Here is a 20,244-nt window from a genome sequence, read left to right on the forward strand (position 1 = left end):
CTATAGTATGACTATGATATGACTATGGTATGATGACTATGGTATGACTATAGTATGACTATGATATGACTATGGTATGATGACTATGGTATGACTATAGTATGACTATGATATGACTATGGTATGATGACTATGGTATGACTATAGTATGACTATGATATGACTATGATGATGACTATGGTATGATGACTATGGTATGACTATAGTATGACTATGATATGACTATGGTATGATGACTATGGTATGACTATAGTATGACTATGATATGACTATGGTATGATGACTATGGTATGACTATAGTATGACTATGATATGACTATGGTATGATGACTATGGTATGACTATAGTATGACTATGATATGACTATGGTATGATGACTATGGTTTGACTATAGTATGACTATGATATGACTATGGTATGATGACTATGGTATGACTATAGTATGACTATGATATGACTATGGTATGACTATATTATGAGCGGCAGTATAGCCCAGTGGTTAGAGCATTGTGGTTAGAGCATTGGACTAGTAACCAAAAGGTTGCATGTTCAAATCCCCGAGCTGACAAGGAACAAAATCTGTCGTTCTGCCCCTGAACAGGCAGTTAACCCACTGTTCCTAGGCCGTCATTGAAAATAAGAATTTGTTCTTAACTGACTTGCCTAGTAAAATAAAGGTAAAATTAAAAATTAAAAAATAATAAAATATGACTATGGTATGATGACTATGGTATGACTATATTATGACTATGATATGACTACGGTATGCCTATGGTATGACTATTGTATGACTATGATTACATATCCCAAACAACGACAAAGCTTTCCAGTCATGGAGGTCTATTTCTTAAAGCATCAATAAAGATGGCTACGCTGACCCCTAATTATGTACTGTGTCTGGATGACATACCCATTTTGGGGTTTTATGAGATTTTAGGACAAAAAAAAGGTTGTGTTTTAAACATATTGTCTAATAATAATACATATATATTTTTTAGATAGTAGGCTTGGAACGCAACCCTTTTATTGTCTCAAATTCTCATAATGTGTGACAGCTCAAATATTGTAGTCTGCAACATGTCTGGGATATTAAAGAGCTGTATATTCCCATCAGAAGTCTGTTTAAATTCTTATGTCCTGGGTGGGCTTTGTCTACTGGACAGTGGGCTTCGTCTATTGTAGTTGGGTTTCTCCTGGCTTCCGGATCTGTTAATTCAACAGCAATCGTCTATACTACTTTACAAGGTCATACACATGACAACAGACTTGTGACTAGACTTGTTAACGGCTGTGATTTTACCTGTCGGTGAAAGATTAAACACTTCTAAGACAACATACACATCTAATTCTACCACACCTGCAAAGTTAACGTGATGTGAACTTTCATTGAGATCTTGACTAATTTGGCGCATCAACTCTCAGGACATCAATAGAAAGTAAGACAGTCAAGTAATGACTATTTACTATGGATTCAGTGGATAATCCACAGTGTTCTTCTTCTTAATCACAGTTCATAACTACACCCCATATTGGTTTGTTTACTGTCCGTAGGAGTTCTTAAAAAGAACGTGAAAGGGATTTAGCACCAGGAGTTCTAAAATGAAGTCACAGGGAGGATGTACACAGACAGTGAGGTCATTAAAATGTGTGTGGTGAAGTTTACCGCATATTTCTTTCCCTCCCTCCATAGAGAGACTAAATGTGACAGACAGGCTAATGGGAACCTGGGGTTTAGTTGCATTAATTATGTTGTTAGTGACGTCTATTGCAGCCCTAACATAATCTACACTGCGTCCAGAACATCTTTCAGTGGAATTTTCCAGTTATTTGCCTCTGGCTTTTTTCCCCACTATCTCCTTTTGAAATAATGCCTTTCTCATTGTGTTCAGTTTAGCTAATTCTCAACCTTTGTCTCAGGAAATGCCTGACTAAAATAGGTGGTCATAAAATGAGAGATTTAACACAAAGGCGTACATTTCCTTCACTACAAAATTATTTTGTTCTCTGTCTCTATAACAGTTTGAATGAAAGACAGATCAGTACAGATGTCGGATCTTCATTTCAGTCAGTTTTCTACAGAAGGATAATAATCGTACAGCAACAGGAAATGCAAATTATTATGTGGATTATAATTAATGGACATTTTTGTAGGGGGTGGTATATTGAAATTACAAACTTTAGAAGCCTTTTTAAAACTGAAATATACTAAACGTTTGCAATTCCTGCTATGCAAGAAAATTCTCAGCAACAAAAGAGTGATCAAATTAAGATCCTACATCTTTATGTGTGGGGGCCAAAATGTTCAATCCTAAAATGAATGTACAGTGCCTTGCGAAAGTATTTGGCCCCCTTGAACTTTGCGACCTTTTGCCACATTTCAGGCTTCAAACATAAAGATATAAAACTGTATTTTTTTGTGAAGAATCAACAACAAGTGGGACACAATCATGAAGTGGAACGACATTTATTGGTTATTTCAAACTTTTTTAACAAATCAAAAACTGAAAAATTGGGCATGCAAAATTATTCAGCCCCCTTAAGTTAATACTTTGTAGCGCCACCTTTTGCTGCGATTACAGCTGTAAGTCGCTTGGGGTATGTCTCTATCAGTTTTGCACATGGAGAGACTGAATTTTTTTCCCATCCCTCCTTGCAAAACAGCTCGAGCTCAGTGAGGTTGGATGGAGAGCATTTGTGAACAGCAGTTTTCAGTTCTTTCCACAGATTCTCAATTGGATTCAGGTCTGGACTTTGACTTGGCCATTCTAACACCTGGATATGTTTATTTTTGAACCATTCCATTGTAGATTTTGCTTTATGTTTTGGATCAAAGTTCAAGGGGGCCGAATACTTTCTTCGCAAGGCACTGTATACTCCACTGTATCCACTGTATACTCCACTGTATACTCCACTGTATACTCCACTGTATACTCCACTGTCATCAAGATCATTATTACATACCTTCTTCGAAATGCACTGTGATGTACATCACCACAAACCTCAGTTGGTCAAATCCACCAAGACTTCCTATCAATCCTTTCTGATTCAGCATGTCTTTGTCATTTGAAATCTTCCCACACACAGAGGAATGGGGATGATTATTTGTCAAATAATTGGTTGTCAAAGGAAATACAGGAGTGATAGGTAATAGTCTTGGGAGTTGGAGGCCTACTGCATGTGATTGGTTTAAATCTGATCAGAATGAGGGAATAACTTGAGGTGCACAGAGGACTGGCTTTAAAAATACACATTTTCCACACAGAACAGTTCATTGTTAAAAGTAGTCTAAAGTCAATTGTTAATGACACTGCTAAGTGGATACTAGACCTTAGATAAAGCATAAACATCAAGAGAAAATGACATGATCAGTGGTGTACCGCAGTTTGGCTGGGTCCCCCCACAAGGTGATTTATTTTTTGAGAAAACAGCTAACATCTTACAATCCAACTCATTTTGCCATGGTGCATAGAGAAACATATCAGTTGAATAGCTAATCTCACACTATTCTACACATTTTAAAATGAGGTTGAGAGAATATGTTGCTGTTTTAAAGCAAATTTCCTGCAATTCTACACATATTACCATGGGGCAGAAAAAAAACATTTTCAGTTGTATAGCTAATGCCGTGCTATTCTACACATTTGGCAATGAGGCTGAGACAAAATGTTGCAGTTTTACTTCTTTTTTTTCTTCTCTCCATGGGTTATGAAGTGTTCATATGCAATCAGGGCAGAGGGCTCCAACCAGAGCCTGTGGAGAGCTAGTGGACATGATCCAGGAGGTTTCACACATTTTATTTCACTCTGTTTCAGCTTTCTAAAAATATATTTTTAGGCTGAATGGTCAAGACAAGATTTAAGTGCCTTTGAACGAGGTATGGTAGTAGGTGCAAGGCAGGCGCACTGGTTTGGGTAAAGAACTGCAATGCTACTGGATTTTTCTCACTCAATAGTTTCCTGTGTGTATCAAAAACGGTCCACCACCCAAAGGACATCCAGCCTACTTGACATAACTGTGGGAAGCGTCGGAGTCAACATGGGCCAGCATCCTGGGAATGCTTTTGACATCTTGTAGAGTCCACGCCCCAATGAATTAAGGCTGTTCTGATGGCAAAAGGAGCGGGTGCAACTCAACCTTAGGATGGTCTGCTTAATGTTTTGTACACCTCCGTGAAATCATATGCCTTGGCTTGGAGAGTTCTGTGGCAGGAGACAGAATCTAATACGATCCAATGACTCAGAGACAGAAGGGGCAACTCCTGTATATTTTCCATATGTCTGATTAATCTTCTACATAGTGCGACAGAGCATGTCCACCCTGATAGGTCAGGAGAGTGGGTGGGAGGCTTCCAATGACTCAGAGACAGAAGGAGCAACTCCTGTATATTTTCCATATGTCTGATTAATCTTCTACATAGTGCGACAGAGCATGTCCACCCTGATAGGTCAGGAGAGGGGCGGGAGGCTTAACAAGGGGTTACTTATTTCGAAAGATAAAGTATATTATTGAAATCCTCCTCCTCCCAGATACATACATCTAGAAACCATTGTGAGCAGTGAGCACTTTCCATGCGAGAAAACTGTACTTCCTACACTTCCTGTTTCTCCTACAGCCCTAACACAGACATGCCGTCAGCCAGAGCCAACCCTGACAGCCCCTCAGGAAGCACAACTTCCTGAGGAAGTTAACTATATTATTATAGTTAACTATACTATAAGAAGTTAACTATAAGAAGTTAACTATATTATTATAGTTAACTATACTATTATAAGTTAACTATAAGAAGTTAACTATATTATTATAGTTAACTATACTATTAGTTAACTATATATTATTATATAGTTAACTATACTATAAGAAGTTAACTATATTATTATAGTTAACTATAAGAAGTTAACTATATTATTATAGTTAACTATACTATTATAAGAAGAACTATATTATTATAGTTAACTATAATAAGAACTATAAGAAGTTAACTATATTATTATAGTTAACTATACTATTAGAAGTTAACTATAAGAAGTTAACTATATTATTATAGTTAACTATACTATAAGAAGTTAACTATAAGAAGTTAACTATATTATTATAGTTAACTATACTATTAGAAGTTAACTATAAGAAGTTAACTATAAGAATCAGGCTTTCTGGAGGGCTACAGAACACTTTCATAACAATGAAATGTACATTCATGGAAGGTGGCATGGAACAGGGACATTTACAGCATGATTGATTTATTGCATGTTACGAACATGTAACTCAGCAAAGATCTCAGTTGGCACAAGTAGAAACGTAATAAACTTTAAATGTATTGTCAAGCTAATTGAGTTTCAGTGGCAACGTTCCCAGGTCATAACTTGCCAAGCAATGCGTTGTAAATGTCTTTTGAATTTAAATGAATCATGTTTAATGACTAGAAGTACTACTCGTTTTTCACGTTCCCAGCAATAACAAAGTGCACAGCTTTCAACACTTCATATCCATGTCCTCCATGTAAGGTCACTGAAGTTAAATTGTGTATTTTCTAAGTACATTTAACATTTACATTGTGAACTTATTCACAGTTTAAAGTTCATATCTCTCCCATACAACTATAACTAAAACCTACTTTGTCCCTCAGGGCCACTGTACTGCTGCCCCAGAAGTTCACTGCTAAGTTCTGACAGGAAACATCAACTGTAGACGGCACAGGAAACCACTCCCCTTCGGAGCACAAAGTGGAGCACAGTGGAAAAGACCCTAAACTACCATGCGAAACAACGGACTATCATGACCTCTACAAAAGGAATGCACTGTCCTCTACATGGCAACGTCACTATCTACTGCCCTGCCAATGACCACTGTTCATGCAGAGTAGAGAGTCCAATCCAGTGTTAAGTCTTTTCCAACATTTTTGGGTTGTTAAAAAATAAAAATAAAATCCTTTCAAATGTCAATGCTGTCCTCATTATAAAGTCTTCACTAGCAAGTCAACATTTGAAAGACACTTCAAGTTTGAATACAATTTGACGTCTACACTAACACTTGTCAGACTACTACCATGTACAGGTTTATTTTGTTGTCATTTAGCAGATGCTTTTATCCAGAGTGACTACATACATTTTTATATTTGTTCATACTGGTCCACCGTGGAAATTAAACCCAAAACCCTGGTGTGGCAAGTAAAATGCTCTACGAACTGAGCCACGTGGGTTCTTTGGCTGTCCCCATAGGAGACCCCTTTTTGGTTCCAGGTAGAACTTTTGGGTTCCATGTAGAACCCTCCGTAAAAAGGGTTCTACATGGAACCCAAAAGGGTTCTTCAAAGGGTTCTCCTACATTCTACATAGCACCTGTTTTGGAGAACGTATGTTCTACATAGCACCTGAGTGTACTGTAGCTTTTTAAGTTTATGTATGACATCTGGTGTGTTTACGGATGTAACGATGATCGTCTGAGGAAGAAGGAGTAGACCAAAGCGCAGCATGGTACATGTTCATATTTCCATTAATTATCTGAACACTAAATACAAAAGAACAAGAGGCCCCACAAGGGTGTGTACTTAGCCCCCTCCTGTACTCCCTGTTCACCTATGACTGCATGGCCATGCAAGCCTCCAACTCAAACATCAAGTTTGCAGACGACACAACAGTGATAGGCTTGATTACCAACAATGAAGAGATAGCCTACAGGGAGGAGGTGGGGGCTCTCGGTGTGTGGTGTCAGGAAAATAGCCTCTCACTCAACATCAACAAAACAAAGTAGATGACCGTGGACTTCAGGAAACAGCAGTGGAGAAGGTGAAAAGTTTTAAGTTCCTCTGCGTACATATCACTGACAAACTGAAATGGTCCACCCACACAGACAGACAGAAATTGGGCTTGTCACCTAAAACCCTCACACACTTTTACAGATGTACAATTGAGAGCATCCTGTCGGGCTGTTTCACCGCCTGGTACGACAACTGCACCGCCTGCAGAGGGTGGTGCGGTCTGCACAATGCATTCTCAAGGGCAAACTACCTGCCCTCCAGGACACCTACAGCACCCAATGTCACAGTAAGGCCAAAAAGATCATCAAAGACAAAAACCACCCGAGCTACTGCCTCTTCACCCCATTATCATCCAGAAGGCGAGGTCAATACAGGTGCATCAAAGCTGGGACCGAGAGACTGAAAAACAGCTTCTATCTCAAGGCCTCAGACTGTTAAACAGCCGTCACTAGCACAGAGAGGCTGCTGCCTATATACAGACTTGAAATAATTGGCCACTTTAATAATGGAACACTCGTCACTTTAATAATGCCACTTTAACTATGTTTACATATCTTGCATTACTCATCTCATATGTACAGTATATACTGTATTCTATACTATCTATTGCACCTTACCCTATGATGCTCTGACATTGGTCATCCATATATTTATACATTCTTATTCCATTAATTTACTTAGATGTGTGTGTATTAGGTTTTTGTTCTGGAATTGTTACATATTACTTGTTAGATATTGCTGCACCTTTGGACCCAGAAGCACAAGCATTTTGCTACACTCGCAATAACATCTGCTAACCATGTATATGTGACCAATACAATTTTATTTGATTTAATTTGACATTTCAGATGGCAACTACTGACTGTTGAGTTGATAAGATCTGATTGCCGCCTTCCCCTGAAGGGATTTCTCAGGTTTTTTTCAAACCCTGGCGCTGTAGTACAACTGCCAACACCAGATGAACACGAATCTAGTTGCCACGACAACATGAATCTCAAAGACAAGGGGGTTGCGGGCGGGTTGGAGGCTCAGGCAGAGGTGGTGGGATACAACGGCATGGCGAGGGACTCTCAGGAAATTAGCACCAAATCATATTAATCTCACAATCAGACTTGGGTCTTCAAAGTGCAGCTCAACAATCAGAGGAAGTGCATGAAGGTTAGCTCTGCTGTTGCTCAGCTAGCTTCAATACAGCACACAGCACAGGTATCCATCTCCACTGGCTTTAGCTTCCGATCAAAGGAGGGGATCTAGAGGCCGTCACAACCCCTGTCTTCAGTAGTTCTTACTTCACACCCCGCACAGTGACAGAGAACACTGTCACACAGGGACTTGGGAAACAATAAAACTGGCAATAGTGGAGCACTTTGCATCTGATTCTTTTTCCATCAAGTGGGTTTGCGTTCAGATGATTGTTGTCAAAGGAACATATTTATATACTTCTTTAAATCAGGGACATTTAATCAGTCTGTAGGCTACTGTCAGTTCGGTAGATTTCAACATTTCACCACTTTTCAAATGTAAAGTTGAAATCTGAAGTTTACATACACCTTAGCCAAATACATTGAAACTCAGTTTTTCAAAATTCCTGACATTTAATCCTAGTAAAAATTCCCTGTTTTAGGTCAGTTAGGATCACCAGTTTATTTTAAGAATGTGAAATGTCAGAATAATATTAGAGAGCTTTTATTTCTTTCATCACATTCACAGTGGGTCAGACGTTTACAAACACTCAATGAGTATTTGGTAGCACTGTCTATAAATTGTTTAACTTGGGTCAAACGTTTCAGGTAGCCTTCCACAAGCTTCCCACAATAAGTTGGGTGAATTTTGGCCCATTCCTCCTGACAGAGCTGGTGTAACTGAGTCAGGTTTAATTTGTTGATGTTTTACCTTTAACTAGGCAAGTCAGATAAGAACAAATTCTTATTTTCAATGATGGCCTAGGAACAGTGCCTTGTTCAGGGGGAAGAACCTTTCGGTTACTCGTCCAATGCTCTAACTACTAGACTACATGTAGGCCTCCTTGCTCGCACACGCTTTTTCAGTTCTGCCCACAAATCTTCTATAGGATTGAGGTCAGGGCTTTGTGATGGCCATTTTGCCACATCTTTGGAAGTATGCTTGGGCCCATTTGGATGACCCATTTGCGACCAAGCTTTAACTTCCTGACTGATGTCTTGAGATGTTGCTTCAATATATCCACATACTTTTCCTCTCTCATGATGCCATCTATTTTGTGAAGTGCACCAGTCCCTCCTGCAGCAAAGCACCCCCACAACATGATGCTTCCACCCCCGTGCTTCACGGTTGGGATGGTGTTCTTTGTCTTGCAAGCCTCCCCCTTTTTCCTCTATGGCCAAACAGTTCTATTTCAGTTTCGTCAGACCAGAGAACATTTCTCCAAAAAGTACGATCTTTGTCCCCATGTGCAGTTGCAAACCGTAGTCTGGCTTTTTTATGGTGGTTTTGGAGCAGTGGATTCTTCCTTGCTGAGTGACCTTTCAGGTTATGTCGATATAGGACATGTTTTACTTTGGATATAGATACTTTTGTCCCTGTTTACTCCAGCATCTTCACAAGGTCATTTGATATTGTTCTGGGATTGACTTGCACTTTTTGCACCAAAGTACGTTCATCTCTAGGAGACCTAGGCCTTGAAATACATCCACAGGTACACCTCCAATTGACTCAAATTATGTCAATTAGCCTATCAGAAGCTTCTAAAGCCATGACATAATTTTCTGGAATTTTCCAAGCTGTTTAAAGGCACAGTCAACATAGTGTATGTAAACTTCTGACCACTGGAATTGTGTTACAATGAATTGTAAGTGAAATAATCTGTCTGTAAACAATTGTTGGAAATATGACTTGTGTCATGCACAAAGTAGATGTTCTAACCTACTTGCCTATACTATATTTGGTTAACAAGAAATTTGTGGAGTAGTTGAAAAACGAGTTTTAATGATTCCAACCTAAGTGTATATATACTTCCGACTTCAACTGTATATATGACTGTTTATAAGGAAAGATTGAGAATGTCTCAAGGTATAGTACATGTCACTGAAATGGAGGCAAACTCACACTTATACACGCTAACGTCATTGAAAAATTAAGTTAACAAAAACGGTCTGTCATTGAAACGCAAGAAAACGCGCTATTGAAACACACTAACAAACATGTGTCATCATACTTTAGTAATATATCTGCCATTCTGAAGAGTTTCTACTCTTGTGGTAACTTCCCTCCCTTTGTGACAAACCACCCAAACCACCCTTTCACATAATAGGGGTCATGGCTCAGGCACTGATTAGCTGTAATAGAAAAACACACAGCTGCTTCTGTAAAAACATGCCTAATCAGAACCTGTCTACCATAAAATTAGAGCGGGGATGCAGGGATCCCCAGAAGATCTGCCTGAAGAGAGGAGAAGGGTGGAGGATGTTGGCCCCTATGATGTGTGGAGAGGTGGCAAAGCTACTTGTTCCATGTTTACGTAAGTAGCTCATCAGGACGACACCCCGAAGCAGAGGATCAGAGGAGATGTGAGGAGTAGCTCATAACTGGTGCCTTCTACCTCCTTAGAGACAGACCAACCAGGTTTCCATCCAACCATTTCATGCAGATAAATTATCTGATGCATAAAATAAAGGTCAGGACAGGGCCGATGGAAACAGGAAATGTCGGTAAAATTTCATAAATGTCGTCAGAGAATTTGTTAATTTGACATGGTGGGATCTTTTTGTGTCTGTAAAATGAAAAATGCAAGAAATGGCAGTGGAAATGCCTTATATTGATATACATGTAATAACCATCATATAGACGTAAACCTGAAGTTACACAATGATATATTTCGTTGTAGGACCTACCACCACCATGTGTAAAAGCATGAACAGTTCATAAGTAGAAGAAACAAGTTAAGATGAATTTCACATGGTGGTCATGCAAGTTTCCAATAGGCTAAATATTGAGGGTAGGCTGGGGACATGATGTTCGGTGTTTGGCTGCCAATTATGAAATAAATGTATCTTATCCATCCAAATGATTGTCTAGAGAACATACGCCAGAACAGATTGGGCAGTTTTCTATTTATCACATCACTTTTTGTGACAAAACCATCGTTAGAGTTGGAAATGCGATGGAAACCCATTTCACATTCGTTTTTGTCTTGGTACATGGAAACTTCACCACATAAGTGATTTTTATTCTACATCATCAAGCACAGTTTGCACAACAGGTCAGTTTGATGTGAAAATGTGCCTATTTTCACAATCATAACTATGTCTTAATATGTCATAACAGCTGACATAACTGGTCATAATACTGTCATGACACATATATTTAGACCTGTTGTGACATGTATCAGGTGCTGTCAGAGAAAGCAGCTGTCAGAGGAAGGCCCTAAACATTGTCAAAGACTCCAGCCACCCTGTCTTATTTACAATGAATGCCTACCCCGGCCAAACCCTAACCCGGACGACGCTGGGCCAAATGTGCGCCACCATATGGCACTCCCAATCACGGCCAGATGTGATACAGCCTGGAATCGAACCAGGGTCTGTAGTGATGCCTTTAGCACTGAGATGCCGTGCCTTAGACCGCCGCGCCACTCGGGAGCCCCCCACCTACACCAATGCTCTGTTTATGATGACTGGGATGAATGCAGGAGCAGACAAAACACTATTTCTTCGACTGATTACTGACATAAGAGCATGTACGTGATAGGCCTATCTGGCATATATGATTATAATGGTCATAATGCTTCTTGGCAGTGTTTATAAAGTGTATTTTCTTAATCAAATCAAATTTATTTATAAAGCCCTTCTTACATCAGCTAATATCAGAAAGTGCTGTACAGAAACCCAGCCTAAAACCCCAAACAGCAAGCAATGCATGTGTAGAAGCACAGTGTCTAGGAAAAACTCCCTAGAAAGGCCAGAACCTAGGAAGAAACCTAGAGAGGAACCAGGCTATGAGGGATGGCCAGTCCTCTTCTGGCGGTGCCGGTTAGAGATTATAACATAACATGGCCAAGATGTTCCAATGTTCATAGTTGACCAACAGGGTCAAATAAAAATAATCACAGTGGTTGTCGAGGGTGCAACAGGTCAGCCCCCCTGGAGTAAATGTCAGTTGGCTTTTCGTAGCCGATCACATTCAGGGTATCTCTACCGCTCCTGCTGTCTCTAGAGAGTTGAAAACAGCAGGTCTGGGACAGATAGCACCTCCGGTGAACAGGTCAGGGTTCCATAGCCGCAGGCAGAGCTGTTGAAACTGGAGCAGCAGCACGGCCAGGTGGAATGGGGACAGCAAGGAGTCATCAGGCCAGGTAGTCCTGAGGCATGGTCCTTGGGCTAGAAAGAAAGGAGAGAAAGAGAGAATTAGAGAGAGCATACTTAAATTCACACAGGACACTGGATAAGATAGAAAAAATAATCCAGATATAACAGACTGACCCTCGCCCCCCGACACATTAACTTATGCAGCATAATACTGGAGGCTGAGACAGGAGGGGTCGGGAGACACTGTGGCCCCATCCGACGATACCCTGGACAGGGCCAAACAGGAAGGATATAACCCCACCCACTTTGCCAAAACACAGCCCGACACCACTAGAGGGATACCTTCAACCCCCAACTTACCATCCTGAGACAAGGCCGAGTATACCCCACAGGAAGATCACGTCAGTGACCGAACTCACTCAAGTGACGCAGAGAATCCCACTGGAGAGATGAGAACTGGCCAGGTAGAGACAGCATGGGCGGTTCGTTGCTCCAGTGCCTTTCCGTTCACCTACACACTCCTTGGGCCAGACTATACTCAATCATAGGACCTACTGAAGAGATGAGTTTTCAATAAAGACTTAAAGGTTTGAGTCCGAGTCTGCGTCTCTCACATGGGTAGGCAGACCATTCCATAAAAATGGAGCTCCTCAGTAGAAAGCCCTGCCTCCAGCTGTTTGCTTAGGAATTCTAGGGACAATAAGGAGGCCTGCCTCTTGTGCCTGTAGCGTACATGTAGGTATGTACTACAGGACCAAATCGGAAAGGTAGGTAGGAGCAATCCCATGTAATGCTTTGTAGGTTATCAGTAGCACTTGAAATCAGCCCTTTCCTTAACAGGAAGCCAGTGTAGAGAGGCTAGCACTGGAGTAATATGATCAAATGTTTTGGTTCTAGTCATGATTCTAGCAGCAATGTTTAGCACTAACTGAAGTTTATTTAGTGCTTTATCCAGGTAGGCGGAAAGTAGAGCATTGCAGTAGTCTAACCTAGAAGTGACAAAAGCATGGATGAATTTTTCTGCATCATTTTTGGACAGAAAGTTTCTGATTTTTGCAAAGTTACGTAGATGGTAAAAAAGCTGTCCTTGAAACAGTCTTGATATGTTCGTCAAACGAGAGATCAGGGTCCAGAGTAACGCAGAGGTCCTTCACAGTTTTATTTGAGACGATTGTACAACCATCAAGATTAATTGTCAGATTTAACAGAAGATCTCTTTGTTTCTTGGGACCTAGAACAAGCATCTCTGTTTTGTCCGAGTTTAAAAGTAGAACATTTGCAGCCATCCTTATGTCTGAAACACAGGTTTCAAGTGAGGGCAATTTTGGGGCTTCACCATGTTTCATCAAAATGTACAGCTGTGTGTCATCCGCATAGCAATAAAAGTTAACATTATGTTTCCGAATGACATCACCAAAATGTAAAATATATAGTGAAAACAATAGTGGTCCCAAAACGTCACCTTGAGGAACACCAAAATTTACTGTTGATTTGTCAGAGGACCAACCATTCACAAAACTGATATCTTTCCGACAGATAAGATCTAAACCAGGCTAGAACTTGTCCGTGTAGACCAATTTGGGTTTCCAATCTCTCCAAAATAATGTGGTGATCGATGGTATCAAAAGCAGCACTAAGGTCTAGGAGCATGAGGACAGATGCAGAGCCTCGGTCTGACACCATTAAAAGTTTGTTTACCACCTTCACAAGTGCAGTCTCAGTGCTATGATGGGGTCTAAAACCAGGCTATACATTGTTTGTCTTCAGGAGGCAGTGAGTTGCTGTGCAACAGCTTTTTCTACAATTTTAGAGAGGAATGGGAGATTCGATATAGGCCGATAGTTTTTTACATTTTCTGGATCAAGGTCTGTTTTTTTCAAGAGAGGCTTTATTACTGCCACTATTAGTGAGTTTGGTACATATCCGGTGGATAGAGAGCCGTTTATTATGTTCAACATAGGAGGGCCAAGCACAGAAAGCAGCTCTTTCAGTAGTTTTGTTGGAATAGGGTCCAGTATGCAGCTTGAAGGTTTAGAGGCTATGATTATTTTCATAATTGTGTCAAGAGATATTGTACTAAAACATTTGAGTGTCTACCTTGATCCTAGGTCCTGGCAGAGTTGTGCAGACTCAGGACAACTGAGCTTTGGAGGAATACACAGATTCAAAGAGGAGTGCGTAATTTGCTTTCTAATGATCATGATCTTTTCCTCAAAGAAGTTCATTAATTTACCACTGCTGAAGTGAAAGCCATCCTCTCTTGGGGAATGCTGCTTCTTAGTTCGCTTTGCGACAGTATCAAAAATGCATTTTGGATTGTTCTTATTTTCCTCAATTAAGTTGGAAAAATAGGATGATTGTGAGGGATCTTCGATACTGCACACTACTGTCTTTCCAAGCTAGCTAGAAGACTTCCAGTTTGGTGTGGCGCCATTTCCGTTCCAATTTTCTGGAAGCTTGCTTCAGAGCTCTGGTATTTTCTGTATACTAGGGAGCTAGTTTCTTATGACAAATGTTTTTAGTTGTTAGGGGTGCGATTGCATCTAGGGTATTGCGCAAGGATAAATTCAGTTCCTCAGTTAGGTGGTTAACTGATTTTTGTCCTCTGACGTCCTTGGGTTGTCGGAGGGAGTCTGGAAGGGCATCGAGGAATCTTTGGGTTGTCCGAGAATTTATAGCATGGCTTTTGATGATCCTTGGTTGGGTTCTGAGCAGATTAATTGTTGCGATTGCAAACATAATAAAATGGTTGTCCGACAGTCCAGGATTATGAGGAAAAACATTAAGATCCACAACATTTATTCCACGGGACAAAACTAGATCAAGAGTATGACTGTAGCAGTGAGTAGGTCCGGAGACATGTTGGACAAAACCCACTGAGTCGATGATGGCTCCGAAAGCCTTTTGGAGTGGGTCTGTGGACTTTTCCATGTGAATATTAAAGTCACCAAAAATTTGATTATTATCTGCCATGACTACAAGGTCAGATAGGACAGGGTACTCAGTGAGGAAAGCTGTATATGGCCCAGGAGGCCTGTAAACAGTAGCTATAAAACGTGATTGAGTAGGCTGCATAGATTTCATGACTAGAGGCTCAAAAGATAAAATTGTGTTTAGTTTTTGTAAATTGACATTTGTTATCATAAACGATAGCAACACATCCGCCTTTGCGGGTTGCACAGGGGATATGGTCACTAGTTTAACCAGGAGGTGAGGCCTCATTTAACACAGTAAATCCATCAGGCTTAAGCCATGTTTCAGTCAGGCCAATCACATCAAGATTATGATCAGTGATTAGTTAATTGACTATAACTGCCTTGGAAGTGAGGGATCTAACATTAAGTAGCCCTATTTTAACATGTGAAGTATCACAATCTCTTTCAATAATGTCAGGAATGGAGGAGGTCTTTATTCTAGTGAGATTGCTAAGGCAAACGCAGCCATGTTTAGTTATGCCCAACCTATGTCGAGGCACAGACACGGTCTCAATGGGGATAGCTGAGCTGACTACATTGACTGTGCTAGTGGCAGACTCCATTAAGCTGGCAGGCTGACTAACAGCCTGCTGCCTTGCCTGTACCCTATCTCATTGTGGAGCTTGGGTAGTTAGAGCCCTGTCTATGTTCGTAGATAAGATGAGAGTAATCAAAGTAAGTCCAACAGGATGGTCATAATGCTTCATGCTTCATAATGCTTCATGCTTCATAATGTTTCAGTGTCATAAAGTGTATTTTTTGCAAGTTATTTAAAATATGATGAAAAAATGATTAATTACAACAACAACAAAGGACTTAAGAAACAAACTTTCAAATGAAAGGAATGTGAATGTGAAACGTAGCTACAAAAACCCATCATCCTTCTGCTGCACTGGTAGGTTTTAATAATGATAGTCAGGTGGGTTGTAAGGCAGTGTGTGTGTGGGGGGGGGAGGTTGGAAAAGGAATCACATGATTTCTATATGATGTAGAATTCACCAGATGCTCAGACATAGACCTACCAGAGAAAAATACTCCAGTTGTTAATGCTTGGGTCATCTTGCTGCTTCTGTCTCTTCACACCTCTTTGTTTTTATCCCCCTGTCTGCCTCTCTCGTTTCCTCCATTCCTCTCTCTGCAGTATGCTATTTTACCTTCTATTTTTTTCCTCCCTCTTTTTTCTTTCTTTTTTTCAATATTTTCCTCTTTCTTACTGAAGGGAGTCACAGTCTCTCTTCCTCTTTTCCTTAATGAAAGGGTAATGGATGGAAGAGAGAGTAGTATCAGAGAAACACCTGTGGCTCAGCAAACAGCCTCTGATTGAACAGCAACACTAATAAGGAGTAAAATAATTAAAGTCTGCGCTAGAATGTGGCCCTGTTTATTTACAGAGTGATTAAAGGCAGGAGGCAGCAAAGATAAAACAGTCTATTTGAAGTGTGTGTGTGTGTGTAAGTCGCTCTGGATAAGAGCGTCTGCTAAATGACTTAAATGTAAATGTAAATGTGTGTGTGTGTGTGTGTGTGTGTGTGTGTGTGTGTGTGTGTGTGTGTGTGTGTGTGTGTGTGTGTGTGTGTGTGTGTGTGTGTGTGTGTGTGTGTGTGTGTGTGTGTGTGTGTGTGTGTGTGTGCTCTGTTAGCATGGCAACATGCCAATGACTTGATCAGGACATTTTTACTAAGTAACATGAGAGCAATAAAATCCAAAACCCAAATTGAACTGAAGTCTAAACTAAAATTAATCAGAACATTTAACTCTACTGCCAAAGTTAATCATGTACTGTATCTTGCACTGGATACCTCTGAGAACTCCTTTCCCAGTCAGCAGACCCCCCCCCCCCCAAGCAGCCAGACCAACATACAGGCACATGCTGTACAGTACCTCTATTATGAGAGATTCACAATTTACTCTGATAAATCAGTTGCATTTCTCTTCATCGGTTTCTCTGGATGTCTTGCTCCTACCTGATTTACAATGGCTGTTAGTTGGCTCTTTGATCTGAATATCATATGATTTATAATTGTTGTGGATGGCACCTTGGTTCTGCTTTGATTATTTAGGCAATTATATCTAGCTAGTACAGTGTATATCCAGGACATAGATCTGCTTTGTTCTGACATGCCCACTGCTAAAGAGTCTATGACTGGAGTGACCTAGCTCTGCAGTGCCTCAATAAGGGACTAGTAGAGGGTTTGTGATATCACAGCCATTAAGATAATGCGATGGTAATTTCTGTTCTCATGCCTCTGTTTACACTCATCAATTTACATTTTGTTGGATTAATTTAAACTCAAGAAAGGCAGTTTTCTTGCTCTTCTTGATGTCCGTCTGACATGTTCAGTTGGGTGGGATTATGTGTCTAAAGTAGTAAATAACCTCAGGCTGGTCATGGCTCACATCAACACCATCATTCCAGAATCCCTAGACCCACACAAATTCTCATACCGTCCCAACAGATCCACAGATGATCTCAATCGCATTCCACATTGCCCTTTCCCACCTGGATAAAAGGAACACCTATTTGAGAATGCTGTTCATTGACTACAGCTCAGTGTTCAACACCATAGTACCCACAAAGCTTATCTCTAAGCTAGAAACCCTGGGACTAAACACCTCCCTCTGCAACTGGATTCTGGACTTCCTGACGGGCCGCCCCCATGTGGTAAGGTTAGGTAACTTCACACTGCCATGCTGATCTTCAACACTGGGGCCCCACAGGGGGGCATGCTTAGTCCCCTCCTGTACTCCCTGTTCACCCACGACTGCGTGGCCAAACACGACTCCAACACCATCATTAAGTTTGCTGACAACACAACAGTGTTGATCACCGACACCGATGAGACAGCCTATAAGGAGGAGGTCAGAGACTGGCAGTGTTGTGCCAGGACAACAACCTCTCCCTCAATGTGATCAAGACAAAGAAGATGATGGGGCGGCAGGGTAGCCTAGTGGTAGCCTAGAGCGTTGGACTAGTAACCGGAAGGTTGCAAGTTCAAATCCCCGAGCTGACAAGGTACAAATCTGTCGTTCTACTCCTGAACAGGCAGGTAACCCACTCCTAGGCCGTCATTGAAAATAAGAATTTGTTCTTAACTGACTTGCTAGCTAAATAAAGGTAAAAAATAAAAAATAATAATGATTGTAGACTACAGGAAAAGATGGGCCGAACAGACCCCCATTTACATCGACAGGGCTGTAGTGGAGTGGGTTGAGAGTGTCCACATCCCCAACAAACAATCATGGTCCAAAAACACCAAGAAAGTAATGAAGAGTGCACGACAATGCCTTTTCCCCTTCAGGAGACTGACATTTTTTGGCATGGGTCCTCAGATCCTCAAAAAGTTCTACAGCGGCACCATCGAGAGCATCCTAACCCGTTGCATCACTGCCTGGTATGGCAACTGCTCGCCATCCAACCATAAGGCTCTACAGAGGGTAGTGTGTACGGCCCAGTGCATCACTGCCTGGTATGGTAACTGCTCGCCATCCAACCATAAGGCTCTACAGAGGGTAGTGTGTACGGCCCAGTGCATCTCTGGGGCCAAGCTTCCAGCCATCCAGGACGTATATACTAGGCGGTGTCAAAGGAAGGCCCAAAAAATTGTCAAAGACTCCAGTCACCCAAGTCATAAACGGATCTCTCTGCTACCACACGGCAAGTGGTACCGGAGCGCCAAGTCTAGGTCCCTAAAGGATCCGTAACAGCTTCTACCCCCAAGCTGCTGAACAATGAATCAAATAGCCACGCAGAATATTTACATTGACACCCCCTCCCACCCGCTTTGTTTTTACACTGCTGCTACTCGCTGTTTATTATCTATACATAGTCACTTTATCCCCTACCTCCATGTACAAAATACCTTGACTAACTTCTACCCCCGTACATCGATACTGGTACCCCCTGTATGAAGCCTCGTTATCGTTATTTAATTGTGTTACTTTTATTTACTTTTTTACTTTAGTTTATTTTGTAAATATTTTCTTAACTCTATTTCTTGAACTGCATTCTTGGTTAAGGGCTTGTAAGTAAGCATTTCACGGTAAGGTCAACACCTGTTGTATTCGGCGCATGTGACACATACAACAACAGAACGTGTGTGTGCTCATGGTCACATCAAACTTAGTTGATTAAGGGTGTAGTGTACACAATTCTAGTCTGACAGCCTGTCAAGTCATTGGTATTGTGCCATTTTGTCACTTTCACACACTTAAAATGTGTCCATATCTTTGGCGTCTGATTAGTGTGTTTGTACCCTAAGGGTGATTTTACAATCCCTTGCATACCATCTTGCAAATGTCATATGCCATACAAGGGCCAGTTGTGTTACTAGATTCTCACATGATCTCACATTCAGTTTCTCACATGATCTCACATTCAGGTTCTCACATGATCTCACATTCAGGTTCTCACGTGATCTCACATTCAGGTTCTCACGTGATCTCACATTCAGGTTCTTACATGATCTCACATTCAGTTTCTCACATGATCTCACATTCAGTTTCTCACATGATCTCACATTCAGTATCTCACATTATCTCACATTCAGTTTCTCACGTGATCTCACATTCAGTTTCTCACGTGATCTCACATTCAGTTTCTCACGTGATCTCACATTCAGTTTCTCACATGATCTCACATTCAGTTTCTCACGTGATCTCACATTCAGTTTCTCACGTGATCTCACATTCAGTTTCTCACATGATCTCACATTCAGTTTCTCACGTGATCTCACATTCAGTTTCTCACATGATCTCACATTCAGTTTCTCACCTGATCTCACATTCAGTTTCTCACATGATCTCACAAAACAAAACCTTAATACTGCTGTTTATCCAGACATCAACCCCATTGCAGACAGCAATGGATCAACATAATCCTTTTTTACCACGAAATGAAATATTTTAAAATCACAGAACTCTGAGAGGCATAAAGCAGTTCAATTAACAAGCAATTATCAACTTCAAAATGAGAAGAAAATTGGATTGCTGACAAATCATTTGGGGTTTTGGTTTGGGTTTTTTCAAAAGCCTCAGCTTTTATGCTGCTGCCTAATGCTGGAATCAAATAATTCATATGAAACTTTCTATGATCTTGTTATTTCTGTTTTTGTCAATGACAGAGTTGAGTTCATTGTTTGATCCCTGTGATCAGAACGCTCAAGGACCACTGAAAATAGTTAAGTTCTTTTAAAACAACTTAGCACTGACAGCATGAGAAAATTAACACATTTTA

Source organism: Oncorhynchus gorbuscha, linkage group LG01 (assembly GCF_021184085.1).
Source record: "Oncorhynchus gorbuscha isolate QuinsamMale2020 ecotype Even-year linkage group LG01, OgorEven_v1.0, whole genome shotgun sequence".
NCBI lineage: Eukaryota > Metazoa > Chordata > Actinopteri > Salmoniformes > Salmonidae > Oncorhynchus > Oncorhynchus gorbuscha.